General features: G+C 35.6%; 1 protein-coding gene across 9 annotated transcripts in view; it reads left to right on the top strand.

Annotated features, from left to right (window-relative positions):
* Positions 1 to 18432, top strand: part of THSD7B (thrombospondin type 1 domain containing 7B) — a 960849-nt gene that overhangs the window by 145308 nt on the left and 797109 nt on the right. The gene's annotated exons all lie outside the window — the stretch shown is intronic.

The raw sequence follows: 18432 nt of genomic DNA, 5'->3' as shown, positions 1-18432 counted from the left end.
GAGATCCTTAGCTACCTAGTTCTTAGCTATGTGAATAAGATAAGTTGAGGTTTGGAGATCTGCATGTAACTTACATTCTTCTTTAAATGTTTCCATCATGTGGCTGTGTAAAAGATCTGTTAAATTTAATTTCAAAGGCTAATACTTGAATGACTTACATTATGAATCCCAAACATCTTGGCAGATATTTTCATTTGCTCTAGATTTTGGTTTTCTTCAAGTTTCACAGTCAGCTCATTTAAAATATGTATTACTGTTTCAAGAGTCCATTCTTGCAAATATAGGTGTCATATACACCCAATATCTTAGAATTGGAAAATGTGATGTTGTAGTGGATCTGTGGTCCTTGGAGAGTTTTCATTAGCCTCATAACCTGTAAATTAAACAGACTGCAGGCATATTATATCACCATGGAAATGTGTATACAAGTGATATTTGTAATGTACAAGTGATTTTGCCAAAACAAAAGTGAATTATGCTTTAAAGTATATTAAGTAAAACCCCAACACAACTAGAGATATAGCCTGGAGGAAATCTAATTGCATTAAAGCCCTTATAAATTAATTTAATTGTGGGCTCTAACACCCCATTAGTGATTTGCATTTTTTTTTTACCTCACAGTAGTTTGAGGAAGCTTTGGAAATAGCTCCAAAAGTCAATATTGCATTTGTGTGAATGGGACTCTTTTATTTTAATCAGAAAAGACGAAATATTTTTCACATCTAAATAAGCACATTTGTAAGACTATACTCCTGTCTAAAGTTCTCCAAAAATTGCAGTTAATGTGGAAAGTAGCAAATTCGAAGCATGAATAATGTAGCTAAGATAATGTGCTTATTTTGAATCAAATTTTAAAAATAGGCCTGCTTTTTTAAAAGTAGGTCAATGGCACAAGATGGCACAGACCCACTCTGCAGTGGATGAACACTCTGATAACTGTCACATGTAAGTTTCAGAAGCGAGGGTCTGTCTCCTCAGATGACTTGAGTTGTTCAAAATTAATATCTGTGCCATAGGTCTCATTTTCCTGGTGTTCACTACTTCTTTCCCTCATTAATATGCCATCAAAAAGGTGATAAAAATGTATTTTTACCATGTGGTTTCATTTTTAAATTACAAATTTATTATTTGTATATGGGCAGATATTTTAAAAGTAGAAAAAATTTAAAAGACCCCAAATGAAAAGCCTAGACTATGTATTCCACTCTCTAATTTCTTATGAATCCTTCAGAAATTGTCCCTGCATATGTAAATATATCTTTACACGTAATTGTGTGTATAAATCACACACACTACATACACATGTAAGTTTTACTGTTACTATTAGTTTTGATTCTGCCAGAAAAGAAATGGCATATGCCAAGTAGATAACTGAGAAGACTTTAATAAAAGGACTGTTTATAGAAGGAGGAACGAATGTGCAAGGTTTAAGAACAGCTATAAGGAATTGTGGAATGACCTCCTGGTCTGCAGGAGCAAAGAAAGAATTGCTTTCTGGAATCTGGAGAGAACACTTTTATGGAGCAGATGCTTGACAGATGCTGTGGCTTTTAGAGGGATATAAACAAAGTGCAGTGAACAGTTGGGAAGGGGCTTAGGGGTATGAATGGTCCTTGCCCTCACATCTCCTGCCAGGGCTCTCATTGGCTGAATCCAGACAGAAGCCACAAAACAAAAGGAACCCATTGATGTCTCTATACAGACCTGCCTCCTAGGCAGGAAACAGAGAGTGGAATGAATGGTGGAGAATGTGGATCTGAAAAAATGTCTAATTTGTATATACATGTATGTATATCCACACAAACACTGCTTCATACAATCAGAATCATACTCTGCAGATTGCTTTTTATCATGATGTATTTTTTTTTTCTTTTTATGGCCGCACCTGCAGCATATGGAAGTTCCTGGGCTAGGGGTCAAATCAGAGCTGCAGCTGTTGGCCTACAGCACAGCCATGGCAACACTGGATCTGAGACACATTTGCATCCTATGCCTTAGCTTGCACCAACCTGAGATCCTTAACCCACTGAGTGAAGCCAGGGAACGATTTTTTTAATGGTTGCCTGGTTTTCTTTTGTACTTTTATTTGATAGTTGGTTTAATTCATGCCCTCTTGGTTTATCTTTTCTTCCCCTATTGCTTGTCTTTTCTGTGGCTTTTTAAAAAAGTTTTTTTAACTCAATGAATTTTATTATATTTATAGTTTCCATGGCTTTTAGATTTTTGCTATTATAAATAGTACTGACATGAATACAGAATTACTTCAAAGGTAAGAGATAAACCAGCTTGAGTAGTCATATGCCTTAGAGCACTTCTGCATCGTCACCTTCAAAAACAACTTTAACATCTTAGGATCTGTACCTTTATTATATTTCATTTGAATTGAAAAAACTATTGCACTTGAAACTAGTTGCATTTTTGGAGTATATTATCAAATCCAGCAACACAGGTCCAGTGTAATCTGGAATTTGAGCAGATTTCCATGGAGGCCTGGATAAATACACCTTATTTTAGAAACCTAGAAATCATTCTGTGGATTTAGACTGTAGACCAATCACTTAAGCTCTTTGCTGGTGTCTATTTTTTTTCCCCTGGGTCCATAGGGTAGATGTTAGTCAACCTCATCCAAATTACAAGCATTTCTAAGTGAGTCCTGGCTTTGGAAAAACAATGGATTGATGAATAATAAGTGAGTGATATATTATGTTGCTAAAGATTTCTTTACGGAGCGTGATCTGGTGAGCTGTAGGCTGTGGGGTCATTGATCTGGCAAGCCTGTCATCATTGTGATGAGATCTGTGGATCTATATTTAGTGTCAGGCAATCTGTCATCCATGCCAAGAAAGAAGGCTCATGTCAGCAAGAGTATCAGATAAGGAGTGAGGCTGCTTGTTGCTTTAAGTCAGCATACAGCTCTTTGGGTCTGCTTGCTTTGTAGAGATGGATAGATAAGGGTCTCTGAAGCCACATTAACCAGTGGTCTCTTAAAAAATTCCTCAATACTGCTTCTGAGAGGTTCATTCATTCCACCAGTCCTTACTGAGACCTTAGTAGGTGCCAGGCCTTATTACAGATACATGAGATAAGTTGGAAATAAAACAGACAAATCCTTGCTCCTCAAAACAGGCTAATAACCATGATCAAGAAGTTTCATAGAAAGCAGGTTTGATGAGGGACAAGTGGTAAGCAGGAAAGATGAGACAAGGAAGAGGAAATGTAGTGATAGGTGAGGCTGATATTTTAGTAGGTGGGCCATGGGATGTCTCTCTGAGGAAGGGAACTTGAGTAAAGACCTAAAGGAAGTGAGGGAGCCAGCCGTGGCAATATTAGGGTAAAGAATGTTACCATGGCAATATTGTGGTAAAGATCAAGGGGGTGAAAGGCCCTGAGGCAGGTGTGGGCGTGGCATGTTGGAGGACTAGAGATGAGGCTGGAGTGCTGGATCGGAGTGAACATGGGGGACAGTGACAGGAGGTAGGTCAGAGGGGTAATGGGGCACAAATCAGGTATGTCCTCGTGGGTCAGAAGATAATTTTGGCTTTTACTGTAGGTGAGATGGAAAGATACTGGGGAGTTTTTAGGGTGGTTACATGATCTTTTTTTTAAAAAAATGTAAGATTTTAATAGGATCATTGTGGAGGTCATTTGAGGAAGTGTAAGCAGGGAGACCAGTGAAGAGGCTACTACAGAAATAAGGAGTGACCATAATAGCTTGAACCAGGGTCATGGCAGTGAAGGTGGTGAGAAGAGGTTGAAAGCTGGATATCACTTAAGGCCATGGTTTTCAACCAGGGTTGATTCTGCCCAACAGGGAACTTTGGGAATGTCACAACTGGGTGTGCTCCCAAGATCTGTGACTAGAAGTTGAGGATGCTGCCAAACATTCTAAAATGCACAAGACAACCACCATTCCCCCAAACAAAGAATTATTTGGCCCCCAAATGGCAGTAGTGCCCAGATTGAGAAACCCTGATTTAAGGTAAAATCATCATGATTTACTAATGTGGCAGGGGAAGGGAACGAGAAAAAAGGGTGACACTGAGCCTTTTCCCTGACAATTATGAGTGGAGTTGCCATCATCTAACTTGGGCACATTGGAAAGGAGCTGGTGTGGAGGGAAGATGAGCAACTTGGGTATTGGACATGTTAACTTTTCAAGCCTATTACATATTCATGGGGTGATGCTGACCAGGAAGTTGGATATTTGGATCTGAATTCAGGAGAAAGGTCTCTACTGGAGATATAAATTTGGAAGTCATTAGCAATTAGGTAGAATTTAAATGTACAGCCTTGAAGTGGCAGCCTTGAAATTTGTGATCTTGTGTATGTCAAGGATAAATTCCTAATGTACTTCTTTGGGGCCAAGTGACTTTTAAAAAATTCTTGTGGTAAAATACACATAACATAAACGGTACTGTTTTAACTGTTTTAAAGTATACAATTCAGTGACATTTAGTATATTCATAGTGTGGTGGAAACATCAACACTATCTAGTTTCAGAACATTTTCATCACTACAGGTTACATTTTTTAAGTGTTTATTAAAAGACCAGAGAACAATTTTGCTATGAATAATAAAGTCTGAAAGAAAAAAATCTATACTGATCCCTTTGTGAGAGGTTCTTGTAATAGACGTAAGCCATTCTAAGAAAACACTCAGTGCATTAGGAAGAGCTAGCGCTTTGTGTAGGGGCAAACTCACATTCAGATCCTAAGGGTCTGGAGAGGAGAAAGTTACTTAACCTCTAGGAGCCTTATCTGTCCATGCAAAGTGCAGATAATAAATACGTTTTGGGACAGTTTCCAAAGTTAAGTAAAACAAATATATTGAAATACCTAGTTTATAGTGGCTACTTGAGGAATGTTATTATTTTTACCATTATTATAAATAATTTGGTGTTTGAAATATTTATTCTCTTATGTTATAAATTTTTTGCATACTTTTTCCCTCGAGGCACACAGAAGAGGGGAGATCAGTTTGACAGCTATATCTACTTTATTAGTAAAAGGTCATATGTAATTTTGCTGATTTTTAGGTCTAAAACTTTCTGTGACAGACTCTGAGAAAGTTTTAATTTCAGTAGATCCTTCCCAGTGAATAAAAAGGGTGAGAATAATGACCTATGTCCTAAGAATTAAGTTAGAATTAATCTTTTTGAAAGGAAAAAAGAGATTATGAAAATGACATTGTGTAAGAAATAAGGAGTTTAGGTTCCTATTTAATTATAACTTAAATGATGTTTTCACTGTTGAGAGGACATTAAAGAAAATGGTGTGTATGTAGGTATACATCTATATTTCATATATATATATGTATATATATATATATTTAAGTTATAAATCTTAGAAACAATAAAATGTTCTTAAGAGAAAGCTAATTTTTTGACTGTGTGCCAGAAATTCATGATATATTTCTTCTGAGAATTTGATTATATTGAAATCATTTAAATTACATGTTTACTAATCTATCTTAGAGCCATGTGTACAGTAAACTCTCAGTGGTGTGATTTCTGTTTTCAAAAAGTGTAGACACATATGGCATAGGATTCGCTGCTAAGATATAATCATTTTTCCTTGGAGTTCACAAGTTCTAATTTTATAATGCTTCCAATAAGTCAGAAAAAAGTCTATATTAGCTACATAATGTAAAATAAATTACTCTGACATTTTTTCCGAGTGGGAGCTCCCAGAGGATAGAGGTTTTGTTGATTTTAGTCACTTATTTAGTCCAAGTACCTAGAATGTAAATAATTGTTACATAAAATAGCCCCAGCACGTCATGTACTTGTGGAATGAGGAGCAGTGTTTTCTGTGTGCGCACGTGTGTGTATGTGCGTGCGTGCGTGCGTGTGTATGTGTGTTTAGGGTGTTGAAAAGTGAAGAGACTGAAGAAATAGAACATATGTGGCTTGTTACTGAAGAACTTAAAATGTACATTGAGGGGAGGATATGAAATGTATGGCAACCAAATCAAATATAAATCAGTAAACATGAAAATGAATGATTCATATTTTCTTGTTCCTTGGTTTCAGTACCATTTCTGATCATCTCTGGAAAGCAAGAGATGCTAGTTTTTTTTAAGTTTTATTGAAGTATAGTTAATATACAAGGTTGTTAGCATTTCAGCTGTACAACAAAGTGATTCAGTTATACGTGTACACACATCCATTCTCTTTCAGATTATTTTCCCATACAGATTATCACAGAATATTGGAATACATTTTTAATAAAAGGGATAAGTGCCCATAGGAAGAAATTTAACTATTACTGTAGTTCTTATGATGAGAAAATATAGTTGTTGGTGTCTTCCATTTCCTCAGAAGCAGTTTCAACTCTTTTTGCTGACTATCCCGATATTTATCTCCATATTTTCAGGCAATGTATTCATTACTGATATTTCTTGATTTATAAATATTAGACTTTCCTATTGTTTTTCTGTGGTATTCGTTGAGGATTTCTCTCTCATCTACCTACCTTTTTCCCTCCTTACTGCCTCCCTTGAAATTAGATCAAAATACTTAAATCAATAAACAATGATTATAATTTCTACATGGATACTCTTCTCTGCTGAGCCAAGCAGTTGTACTATACTCCTGTCTCCTTTCTTTTTAGCCTTTTGTTTTACCCAGAAATAAACAACAGCAGCAAAAAAAAAATTCTCATGTTTCCTTTTGCTTTGCTTTCCTCAAGTCTGCTGCTGCTTCCCCCCACCCCGCCATGCTCCAGCTGACATGCCCATTATTAACTTTTTGCCATATTTAAGCACTCTTCCACTCTATTATATTTTTTTTCTTTGGGAGATGTTTCCACAGTCTTCTGTCCTCCCCATTAAACGTGGATTGCTGCAGTTTCTCATCTTGAACCCTTTGTTCCTGGTTTTGTGTTTCTCTTCCTTGCTTTTGTTGTTTTATTTTCTAGAACCACTAAAATAGTGTACATTGGAAGTAATTTTTCACATCTAAAAGGGTTGCTGCTTGTCATATGCTTGACTCATAGCTTGGGTGTGGAGTTCAAGATTAAAAAGCACCTGTCCTTTGGAATTCTGAGGTTTTGCTCTGCAGTAATCCAGCCTCTAGATTTGCTGCTAAGAAGTTTTATATCATTCTGATCTCATCTCTTTGTATGTTACCTTTTGTTTCTCTTCCTCTTTCTGGAATCTTCTTTTTATCCATAAAATTCTGAAACTTCATGATTACGTACTTTGGAGTGAGTCCTTTCTTTATCTTACTGGGCGTTAGGAGACCATTTCACCAATATAAACTCTTCATGCTTATTTATTTTTATATGATTTTTTAAATATGATTTCCCTCCTCTTTTGTCTCTGTTCCTTCTCAAACTACTTAGGTATTTCACTTCTCTAAATGATCTTAAATTTTTAGATATTTTCTGTTTTTTTTTATTCTAATCTATAAAATGTTTATTCAATTTCATCTTTCATCCCTCCCTTTAAGTGTTTTTATTTCAGCTATCTCATTTTAAATCTCTAAGATTTCTTACTTGTTCTATGATTTTTAAAGTTATATCTTGTTTCACAGATACAGTGTCTTTTTATTTAGAGGATGTTAATACTTTTTTCCTTTTCATTCTCTGCACCATTTATACTTCCTCTAAATCTCTCCCTCTTTTATTCACTTATTTGTTTTATCATGGCCTCTGATATGGGGAACTTTCTTATAATCGCTGTTGCTTATCGGCTATATTTTTAGAGGTTCCCATTATTGAAGGTGTGGCATTAAAAGCTGATTGACATTCTGTGCACTTGACTTAGATGTTTGGGCTTCACTGTCGGGCTCTTCTGAGTGATGAGGTAGCTTTTTTATTGGAGGATGTGTTCTTTAAAAATCTATATCCAGCAGTACCTCAGGGTCTTTTATACAGGGCTTATTATAGGTATTTTTAAGGTAAAGGCTAAGTTGCTATAACAAAGATGTTCCCAAGTACTGGCTTAAAACAATAGCAGCTCCTCTCTCTTTCATGTGAAGCTCTCAGAGTGCTCCAGATTAACTAGTGGTTCTGCTCCATGTGATCATCAGCTACTCAGTTTTCTTCCATTTGGTGGAAGGGCATTATCCTTTTTTGCCCAACCAAACTGGAACACAGGCATCTTCATGTTCTAGCAATGAAAAGAGCACAGAACTGAAGTCTGAAAAAAAGATATTTCAACAAGTGACATAAAAGTTTTATACATGTTCTAATTCCCTATAGCTATGTAATAGCCCACTCCAAAAGTGGCTTCAAGCAATAACAGTCTACAGTTTGACTCTCACCTTTGAGGACATCTGGGCCCAACTGGGTATTCTCCTCTGGGGTCTCTTATGCTGTTGCAATCAGATCGGGCATAGGCTGGCTCATCTGGAAGGTTTCTTCATCCACATATCTGGGAAGACTCAAACAGAAGAGGTTGAAATGACTGGTAATCTTCAGCTATTGCTTTCTCACTATATATAAGGTCCTGTCCATGTGCTCTCTCTGTATGAAGGCATCAGGGTAGTGGGAGTTCTTATGTGATAGCTGAAGACTCTCAGAACAAGCTTCTAAAGAGCAACAGGCAAGAGGTGCATAGCTTTTTTAACCTAGCCTAAGAGCCATGCATGGTCACTTCTGCGGCATTCTGTTGGTTGCAAGGAAATCTCTCAGGTGGGAATCTGGATTTCATCTTTTTATTGGAGGAATGGAAAAAAATTATAGGTATGTATTTTAAATTTGCCATGATCCATCATTTCTGGTCACATTCCACTGACCATGCATGTAATCACATGGTCACTGTTAACCATGAGGGAAGATGGGAAATGCAGTTTGTAGTTGAGCAGTCATCTAAGAAGCGGAACTAGGTTCAGTCATTATTAGCAGTCTTCACTACAGAGGCTATTCAGTTTTTTGATTAGTCAGGGATTTCCAGAGAGGGAGAGACAGAGATTTCATTTAAGGAATTGACCCATGCAGTTGTGGAGAATGCAGTAGGCCCAGGAAAGCCATTGGTTTAGTTCCAGTGCAAGCCCAAAGGCCAGGGAGACAGGGAAACTGATAATATAAGTCCTAGTTCAAGTATAGGAGAGGAGCAATGCTTCAGTTCAAACAGTGGTACAGAGAGTGAGTTCTTCCTCACTCTGTCTTTTTCTTCTCTTTAGACCTCCAACAGATTAGATGATGTCCATCCATATTGGGGGCACGGGCATCTGCTTTTACTCAGTCTACTGATTCAAATGCTACTCTCATCTGGAAGCACTCTCACAGATACACCCATCAAGAATGTTTAGCCAGATATCTGAGCATTCTCTTGTGCAGTCACATTAACACATGGAATTTACTCTCATGGTGTCTCCTGAAATGAACCCTGCCTACACTGGACTACTGATAAAAGAATAACAGTAAAGGGCTTTTCACTTAATTCCTCTCTTTTGCATATGATACCCCATATGTTTAACTTTGTATGCTTTTCTCAAGTATGTCCTCTTGAGGAGTTGAATTTGGTGGTCTCTTTTCCTGCAGATATAGAAGATGGGACAGAGGGAAGGGATCTGCGGGGCCAATTCAGTCCATTTGCAGACTTTTAATTATCCCTCCCTGTCAAGCCACACAAGCCTTATTACTTTTTTTCTAGGGTCTCTAGGTCCCAAACTTTCCCAGAATTCTGCAAGTATAAATTAGCTTTTTCTGTTGTTGCTACTGTGTTCTTCTGCTGGCAGAGTTTTCAGCTTCCTTTGCATTTTCTGGTTGCTTACTGCTCCTCTTTCTGCTCTCCATGTTTCAAAATTAATTGCTCTCTGCTGTCTACCTCCAGTGCTATAGTTTTGGCCTATATTGAGTTAGAGCTTTTAATGCTTTTACTGTTTTTCAGGAAGGAGTGAAAATGTTTACATGTGTCATGTCCCCCAAGTTAATGGGAAGTCTTCTAACTTTTTATCACTTCTATTTTAAACTATTTAGTCTGGGATAGAAAGGATGTTGAAATATTAATTTTTGTGGTGATTGACTCAGTTATTCTCTTAGAGCATAGACTACAAAATATGTCTATAATAAAATTAAGCAAGTCAGAATTTCCCCAGGTTAAAATTTAATTTAATTTAGTTTAAATGTTATTGGCTCTGATTGGTGTCTGACTGAGCTATTGCATTGAGAATTGATATGGGAAAAATTTCTCCCTGGTGGTCATATTATCAATGGAGAAATTTCTTTATGGCCACATGGAAATTATCTTCCTTCGACCTTTTCTTTCATGGTAGGATTTTGATATTTAACGTAAGTTTAAATTATTCTTAAATTGCAAGTCTATTCTCCAAGTCCATGATTTCCTTTTCTTTGAAAAGGTTCCTTTGTGCTGTGTATTAGATTCCAGATATAAGTGATATCATATGGTATTTGCCTTTCTTTCTGATTTATTTCACTCAGGATGAGAGTCTCTAGTTCCATCCATGTTGCTGCAAATGGCATTACTTTGTTCTTTTTTTATGGCTGAGTAGTATTCCACTGTGTATATATACCATATCTTCCTAAACCAGTCATCTGTCAGTGGACATTTGGGTTGATTCCATGTCTTGGCTATTGTAAATAGTGCTGCAATGAACATGCGGGTGCATGTGTCTTTTTTAAGTAGAGTTTTGTCAGAAAATAGAGGATTCCAGGCAAAGTATAAAAGTCAAAGATGAAAACAAGGCAGACCTATCAAAGTGAGATTGAAATATGAATTAAAGACCAAAAGACAGCGTTACCAATTCATAAAGCAATTTTAAAAGTTTATTTTATAAACATCTCCATGGCCATGGCATTAAAAAAATAAACTGTGAATCACAGTCTTGATTGGAACAAAATAAGAAAAAAAGTAGCCTATCCTCTTATGGGTTGATTATGGATTTACTCAATTCATGCAGTTATTTCGATATACCAACAAAATTTCCCAAGCCTAACAGCCACAGGTGACATCTATGCTATAGACGTTAGTACCACAGATAATATCTGAGACTTAATAAGATAAATCATTCAAAACACATAAATTTCATACCACTCTTATTTACTACTGTCTTTAATACTATGTACTGTGAAAGCTTATCTTCATAGCAGATGTGTGAGTATGAATTAACCATGTCATCCTTTTGTTTCTTTTCTTCTTTGGAATTACTATGGTAACCAAACTGCAGTTCAGGTAAGGAATCTGTGCTATTAATATCTCCTTATGTTAATCATTTTCCCCCTAAAGGAGGAAAATAATAAGTTACTGTGGAAAGTTTTGTCACCCAACATTGGATTTCATTCACGGATACACTTCACTACAAAAGTAGCACAAGAATTGGTAAGAATAGCACATGGATATGTTCTTTTGTATGGATTTTTTTCCTCAGAGTTAGTAATTTTTTTAATTGAGTGCAGCTGCTCAAAGATTTTTATTCTTAAATATACTCACAAAGTTGAAGAAGAGTGGCTTCCTTTCAGACCTTTTTCATAAAATCATTTTGGGGCTTAATTATTTAGCTGTATTCTAGAGAACCTGTAGACAGTAAAGATGCTGACACTACACCCTGGACAGGGTGATGGAGTGGTTCAGAGGACAGAACCAAAGTCAGGCTGTCTGGGTGCTGAGCCAAGCTGTGTGTGACCTCAACCTTTGCTTTCTCAACAGTACAATGGTAGTAAATGAGAAAGTCTATGTGAAATGCTGTTCATATTCTATAGTAAAACTCAAAGTACATTATCTATACTCAGAGTATTACATGGTCATTTTAAGTACTCAGTTAATGCTACCTCTTTATTGCTATTTAATGGATGCTACTGTAAGAGCTTATTCCCTGTCCTTCCCACCATCTGACGTAGAACATGATTGATTTTGGATATATAGACATGCATGTATAATGAATCTCATTTTTATTCTTTTTCTTCACTTTAAAGTTCATCTTCTAAAATAAATATTTTTAAAATTTCCATTTCATTGCTTATTTCTATTGGCATTCCTCCAGGCACCTTAGATGTTTCAAATATTGGCCCTCCAATAAATATTATCCCCTGACATTTCCATTAAAAAACCTTCTAGTTTATTGTTTTCAAAACAGAAGCTGTGGGATCCTATCTAAAACAATTACTGGGCTGAATGTAGTCTCAAAGCTTCCTTAAGAGCTGAGAACGTGGGGGCTGCTTGACCAAACCCGGATTTGAACTTCAATGGGTCCATGTGAATGACTGCTTCCATCTTCAGACTTGAAATGAGAAAAGTCAAGGATGTGATACCTTTATATTTGGTGATAATGTAAAAATGATTACAAGTTTCTGTTTTATTTATCTTATATGGTCATGACAACAGCCTGTGATATTGCTGGAATCCTGAAAAAGGAATTGAGTTTACTTTTTTAGGATTTTAATTTTTTCCATTATTGTTGATTTACAGTGTTCTGTCAATTTCTACTCTATAGCAAAGTGACACAGTCATACATACATATAAATTCTTTTTCTTACATTATTCTCCATCATGTTTCATCAAAAGTGACTAGATATAGTTCCCTTTGCTATACAACACGATCTCATTGCTTATCCACTACAAATGCAATAGTTTGCATCTGTTAATCCCAAACTCCCAGTCCATCCCACTTCCTCCCTCTCCACTTTGGCAACCACGAGTCTGTTCTCCAAGTCCATGGAGAAAAACTTTTCTTTTCTATGCAAAGTTTCACTTGTGCCATATATTAGATTCCAAATATAAGTGAGGTAATTTGGTATTTGTCTCTTTATGACTTGACTTCACTTAGTATGAGAGTCTCTAGTTCCATCTATGTTGCTGCAAATGTCATTATTTTGTCCTTTTTATGGCTGAGTAGTATTCCATTGTGTATATATATGACATCTTCTTAATCCATTCATCTGTCAATGGACATTTAGGTTGTTTACATGTCTTGGCTGTTGTGCATAGTGCTGCAGTATAAATATGGGTGCATGCATTTTTTCAAGGAAAGTTTGCCCAGATATATGCCCAAGAGTGGGATTGCTAGATCATGTGGTAGTTCTATATTTAGTTTTATGAAGTACCTCCATATTATTTTCCATAGTGCTTGTACCAATTTATATCCCCACCTACAATGAAGGAGTGTACCCTTTTCTCCATACTCTCTCCAGGATTTGTTATTTGTTGACTTGTTAATGATGGCCATTCTGATGGGTGTGAGGTGGTACCTCATTGTAGTTTTGACTTGCATTTCTCTAATAATCAGTGATGTTGAACATTTCTTCATGTGCTTATTGGCCATCTGTATATCTTCTTTGGAGAAATATCTATTCAGGTCATTTGCTTATTTTTCAATTGGGTTGGTTTTTTTTTTCTGTTGAGTTGTATTAGTTGTTTGTATATTTTAGAGATTAAGCCCTTATCAGTTGCATCCTTTGAAACTCTTTTCTCTCATTCCAAAGGCTGTCTTTTTGTTTTTGATTTTATGTTTTCCTTTGTTGTGCAAAAGCTTGTCAGTTTAATTAGGTTCCATTGGTTTATTTTTGCTTTTATTTCTGTTGCTTTGGGAGATTGAGCTAAGAAAACATTTGTAAGGTTGATGTCAGATAATGTTTTGCCAATGTTCTCTTCTAGTAGTTTGATGGCGTCTTGTCTTATGTTTAAGTCTTCAAGCCATTTTGAATTTATTTTTGCGCATGGTGTGAGGGTGCGTTCCACTTTCATTGATTTGCATGCAGCTGTCCAGTTGTCCCAGCACCACTTGCTGAAGACTTTTTTTCCCATTTTGTATTCTTGCCTCCTTTGTCAAAGATTAATTGACCACAGGTGTCTGGTTTTATTTCTGGATTCTCTATTCTGTTGCATTGGTCTATATGTCTGTTTTGGTATCAGTACCACACTGTCTTGATTACTGTGGCTTTGTAATATTGCCTGAGGTCTGGGAGAGTTATGCCTCCTGCTTGGTTTTTGTTCCTCAGGATTGCTTTGGCAATTCTGGGTCTTTTGTGGTTCCATATAAGTTTTTGGATTGTTTGTTGTAGTTCTCTACAAAATGTCACGGGTAATTTGATAGGAATTTCATCGAATCTGTAGATTGCTTTGGGTAGTATGGCCATTTTATGATTTTTCTTTTTTTTTTTGTCTTTTTAGGGTTGCATCACAGCATATGGAGGTTCCCAGGCTAAGGGTGTAATAGGAGCAACAGTAGCCAGCCTACACCACAGCCACAGCAATATAGGATCCGAGCCACATCTGTGATCTACACTACAGCTCACAGCAATGCTGGATCCCCAGCGCACTGAGCGAGGCCAGGGATTGAACCCATATCCTCATGGATACTAGTTGGGTTCATTAACCACAGAGCCATGACAGGAACTCCCATTTTTATGATATTAATCCTTGCAACCCAGGAGCATGGAATATCTTTACATTTCTTTGAATCCTCTTTAATTTCCTTGATTAATGTTTTATAGTTCTCAGCGTATAAATCTTTCACTTCCTTGGTCAGATTTATTCCTAGGTATTTAATTTGGGGAAGTGTGATTTTAAAAGGTATTATATTTTTATATTCCTTTTCTAATATTTCATTGTTAGTATCCAGAAATGCAACTGATTTGCAACTGATTTCTGAATGTTAATCTTATATCCTTGTACTTTGCTGAATTCTTTGATCAGTTCTAATAGTTTTTGTGTGGAGTCCTTAGGGTTTTCTATATATACTATCATGTCATCTGCATAAACTGACAATTTTACCTCTTCTCTTCGAATTTGGATACCTTTTATTTCTTTTGCTTGTCAGGAACTGAGTTTACATAGCATAGATACTAAGTGATGAACCAAGACTTGCCCAGTGCCCTTTCAAATTTTAGTTAAATTTTCATTATGCAAAGGTCTTCGATTTTCCCCATTTGAAATTTTAAACTCAGAAACTGCTTATAGTGTTGCCATTCTCAATAAAGAGGATTGTGAGGCAAAAAATATTACCAATTTTTATATATTTTCATAGATTTCATACTAATTGATTATTACTTTGGTGGTTAGTGATCCACATAAACAAATGTTTTATGCCAAGTGGTGGCTTCTCTTTATGTAATTCCCTACTGTTATAATAGTTGTAATTATTAGTATGAAAGAGTGATTCTTTTTAATAACTTTATTGAAGTATAATTTATTTACTCAAAATTTATCCATTTAAAGTGCATATTTTAATTATTTTTTACTACATTTACCAAATTGTGTAACTATCACCACAATCTGTTTACAGTTAATCCCCATCAATACTCCCAGCCCTAGGGAACCGCTAATCTAGTTTATGTCTCTATAAATTTGCCTTTTCTGGGTATTTCATATAAATGAAATCATCAGGAAGTGGTCTGGCTTCTTTCACTTAGCATAATATTTTTGAACTTCATATTATGGCATATGTCAATATTTCATTGCTTTATAATACTGATTAATATAGTATTCTATTGTATTGATATAGCATTTTTTAATCCATTCACAGGTTGATGGACATTTGGCTATGATAGATAATGCTGCTGTGAATATATGTATGCAAGTCTTGGGGTAGACATCCATTTTCATTTTTTTTGAGGGGGGTAGTGGAATTGCTAGGCTCTGTACCAAACAGAGGCTTAAGTTCTCAAGAAATTGCAAACTGTTTTCTATACCTTTTACATTCCCATCAGCAATATATGAGGGTTCCTATTTTGCTATATTTCTAGTTAACATTTATTATTGTCCATATTTTTGATTGAATTCATTTTAGTGGGTATGGCATAGCATCTCCTTGTGGATTTGATTTGCATTTCATTTATGACTAATGATGTCTTTTCATGTATTTGTTAGCTATTTGTACATTTTTTTGTGAAATGTCTATTCTAGTCCTTTTTGCATTTTTAAATTATGTTGGTTGTCTCCTTGTCACTGAGTTTCAAGATTTCCTTTTATGTTTTAGATATAAGCCCATTATTGGATATGAGGTTTGCAAATATTTTCTCTCAGTCTGTGGCCTGCCTTTTCAGTTTTTGATGATGGTTTTGAAGTGCAAAAGTTTTAAATTCCATTTTATCTTTTTTTTTAAATTTGTGAATAATACTTTTAGTCTTATAGCTAAGAAATCTTTGCATTATTCTAGTTATCAAAAATTTTATCTGTCTTCTAAAATTTTTGTAGTTTTAACTCTTACATTTACGTCTATGATACATTTTGAATTACTCTTTTGTGTGTTGTGTGGAAGGGTTTAAGCTTATTTATTTATTTTTTGCATGTAGATATCCAATGATACCAACATTATTTATTGAAAAGACTGTGTGTTCCTCACTGAATTGCCTTGGCATCTTTGTGAAAATCAATTGACCAAGAATATTAGGGTTTATTTCTGAACTTTGAGCTCTTTCCATTGATCTGTATGTCTGTTCTTATGCCAGTACTACATTGTCTTGGTAGCTGTAGCTTATCTTAATAACATTATAATGTGTCTTATAGTTGGGAAATTCTCTATTTATTTATTAACTATTTATTTAGTTCTATTTAAACTCCTTTTGCTAGTCTGAATCTTTTGTATTTCAGTTTCCATTTTAAGATCAGTTTGTTAATTTTTGCATAAAAACCTGCTGGACTTTTGATAGGGATTATGTCAGATCTGTAGTTCAATTTAGAAAGAATTGCTTTCTTCTTAATATTGAGGCTTCAATTCATGAACATGGAATGTATCTCCATTTCTTTTATTTCTCCTAGCAATATTCTGTCATTTTTAGTGGATAAATCTTGTACTTCTATTGTTAAATTTATGTATAAGCATTTTATTCATTTTAAATGAAGTTCTCTTAATTTCATTTGAAGATGTTCACTGGTAGTACAAAGAAATAGTTTGTGTATAGATCTTATATATTGCCATGATTGGTTATTAAGCTTGTTATTTAGTGATTAAACTACTCCTTGCTTTAAAATTGATGATACCATGGCACTTCGTAGAATTTTCTAGACTTTCTGGGTATTAAATGTAGGAATAAAATGTATTTGCAGTACTTCCTGCCTAATAGAAGCTTGTATATGTTAAAACTCACTTGGGGAGTACCCGTTGTGGCTCAGTGGAAATGAATCTGACTAGTATCCATGAGAACACAGGTTCAATCTCTAGGCTCACTCAGTGGGTTAAGGATTCGGCATTGCCCTGACCTGTGGTGTAGGTCTCAGACATGGCTTGGCTCTGGCATTGCTGTGTCTGTGGTGTAGGCTGGCAGCTACAGCTCCGAATCTACCCCTAGCCTGGGAACCCCCAAATGCTGTGGATGCAGTCCTAAAAAAGACCAACCCCCCCCCAAAAAAAAACAAAAACTCACTTTAAGTATAATAGTGAGGAACTGAAGCTTTTAATGATCACTGCTACCTCTCATGTCCAGAAGGCCCTTCCTACCACCTTATCATGACAAGTCTTGTTTTCCAGCAAACAAATCAATGGGTATAACATCATTGAAAGCATCAATAAGCCATGTTATGAGAAATAACCTTAGTTAAATGAAAAGACTATTAAGACATAGCAGAACTTGGCCAGTATCTTTTGGCTTATATTTTTCAGAGCATCTGGTTTGAATGGAAAAGAAAAATTGTTTTTCTCTTTCCTAAAACTCTTGTTTAAAGATCAATCGTGCAGTCTGTGCCTGGTGCTCTATAATTCTAGCCTTTTGGGAGTTAAGTGTCTTGTTTTTGTTTTAATATTTATCTTCACTGTGTATTATATATACTTCAAGTAACTACTATTTATCGTTTCAACTATATGGTACAAAGATGTTTATTGCATTCTTAAATGTGATTTTAAAACTGTATTCTGACATTGTAACTTTTCTTCTGGGAACACATGTCCAGTTTTATAAGGTAAATCAATTGGACAATATATTTAGATTAATATAAATTGGCTTTGTACAAGGACATGCCTGTAGTTTCCAATGAATCACAGCTATATATAGTATCTTGAAAGAATGGGAGGTTTTAAAAAGTTCACAAAGTAACAGGTAGGTGAGAATCTTGTTCATTGCAGTTCATTAGATTTATGTTACAGTTGTAAGTAGGGTTCCTAAAGCTGCTGGTGGGAAAATTTGCAGATTATGAATAGCTTGATATTCCTGTGTTTGGTACTTGCCAGCATTATATGTTCAGAGAATCAGACAAATTCTAATATTCCTATCTGGAATAGTACATGTTAAGTATTGTAAGATATGTTAAGATTCAGTCATTGAATAATTTAAACATGCAAGTTCTCCAATTGTTAACAGGTTAATAATATGCTTGTGGATACTTAGCAGGCCCCTTGGGTAATGCATCCTCCTGCACATAGCGTGTCTGGTGTGGCTGGTCCTGAAAAATCACATTTGAAATTAGAGCTTAATAAAAACTTTCCCGATCCATATGATATTACTTATAACTGGAATCTAATATACGACATAAATGAACCTTTCCACAGAAAAGAAAATCATGGACTTGAAGAATAGACTGGTTGTTGCCGAGGGG

The sequence above is a fragment of the Sus scrofa genome, chromosome 15, assembly GCF_054392235.1.
Source record: "Sus scrofa isolate SSC_HxYL_T2T_F1_AM1 chromosome 15, Sscrofa_HxYL_maternal_Yorkshire_Landrace_v2.0, whole genome shotgun sequence".
Classification (NCBI taxonomy): domain Eukaryota; kingdom Metazoa; phylum Chordata; class Mammalia; order Artiodactyla; family Suidae; genus Sus; species Sus scrofa.
Note: the sequence above shows the minus strand (reverse complement) of the source record. Positions and strands in the feature narration are given on the sequence as shown.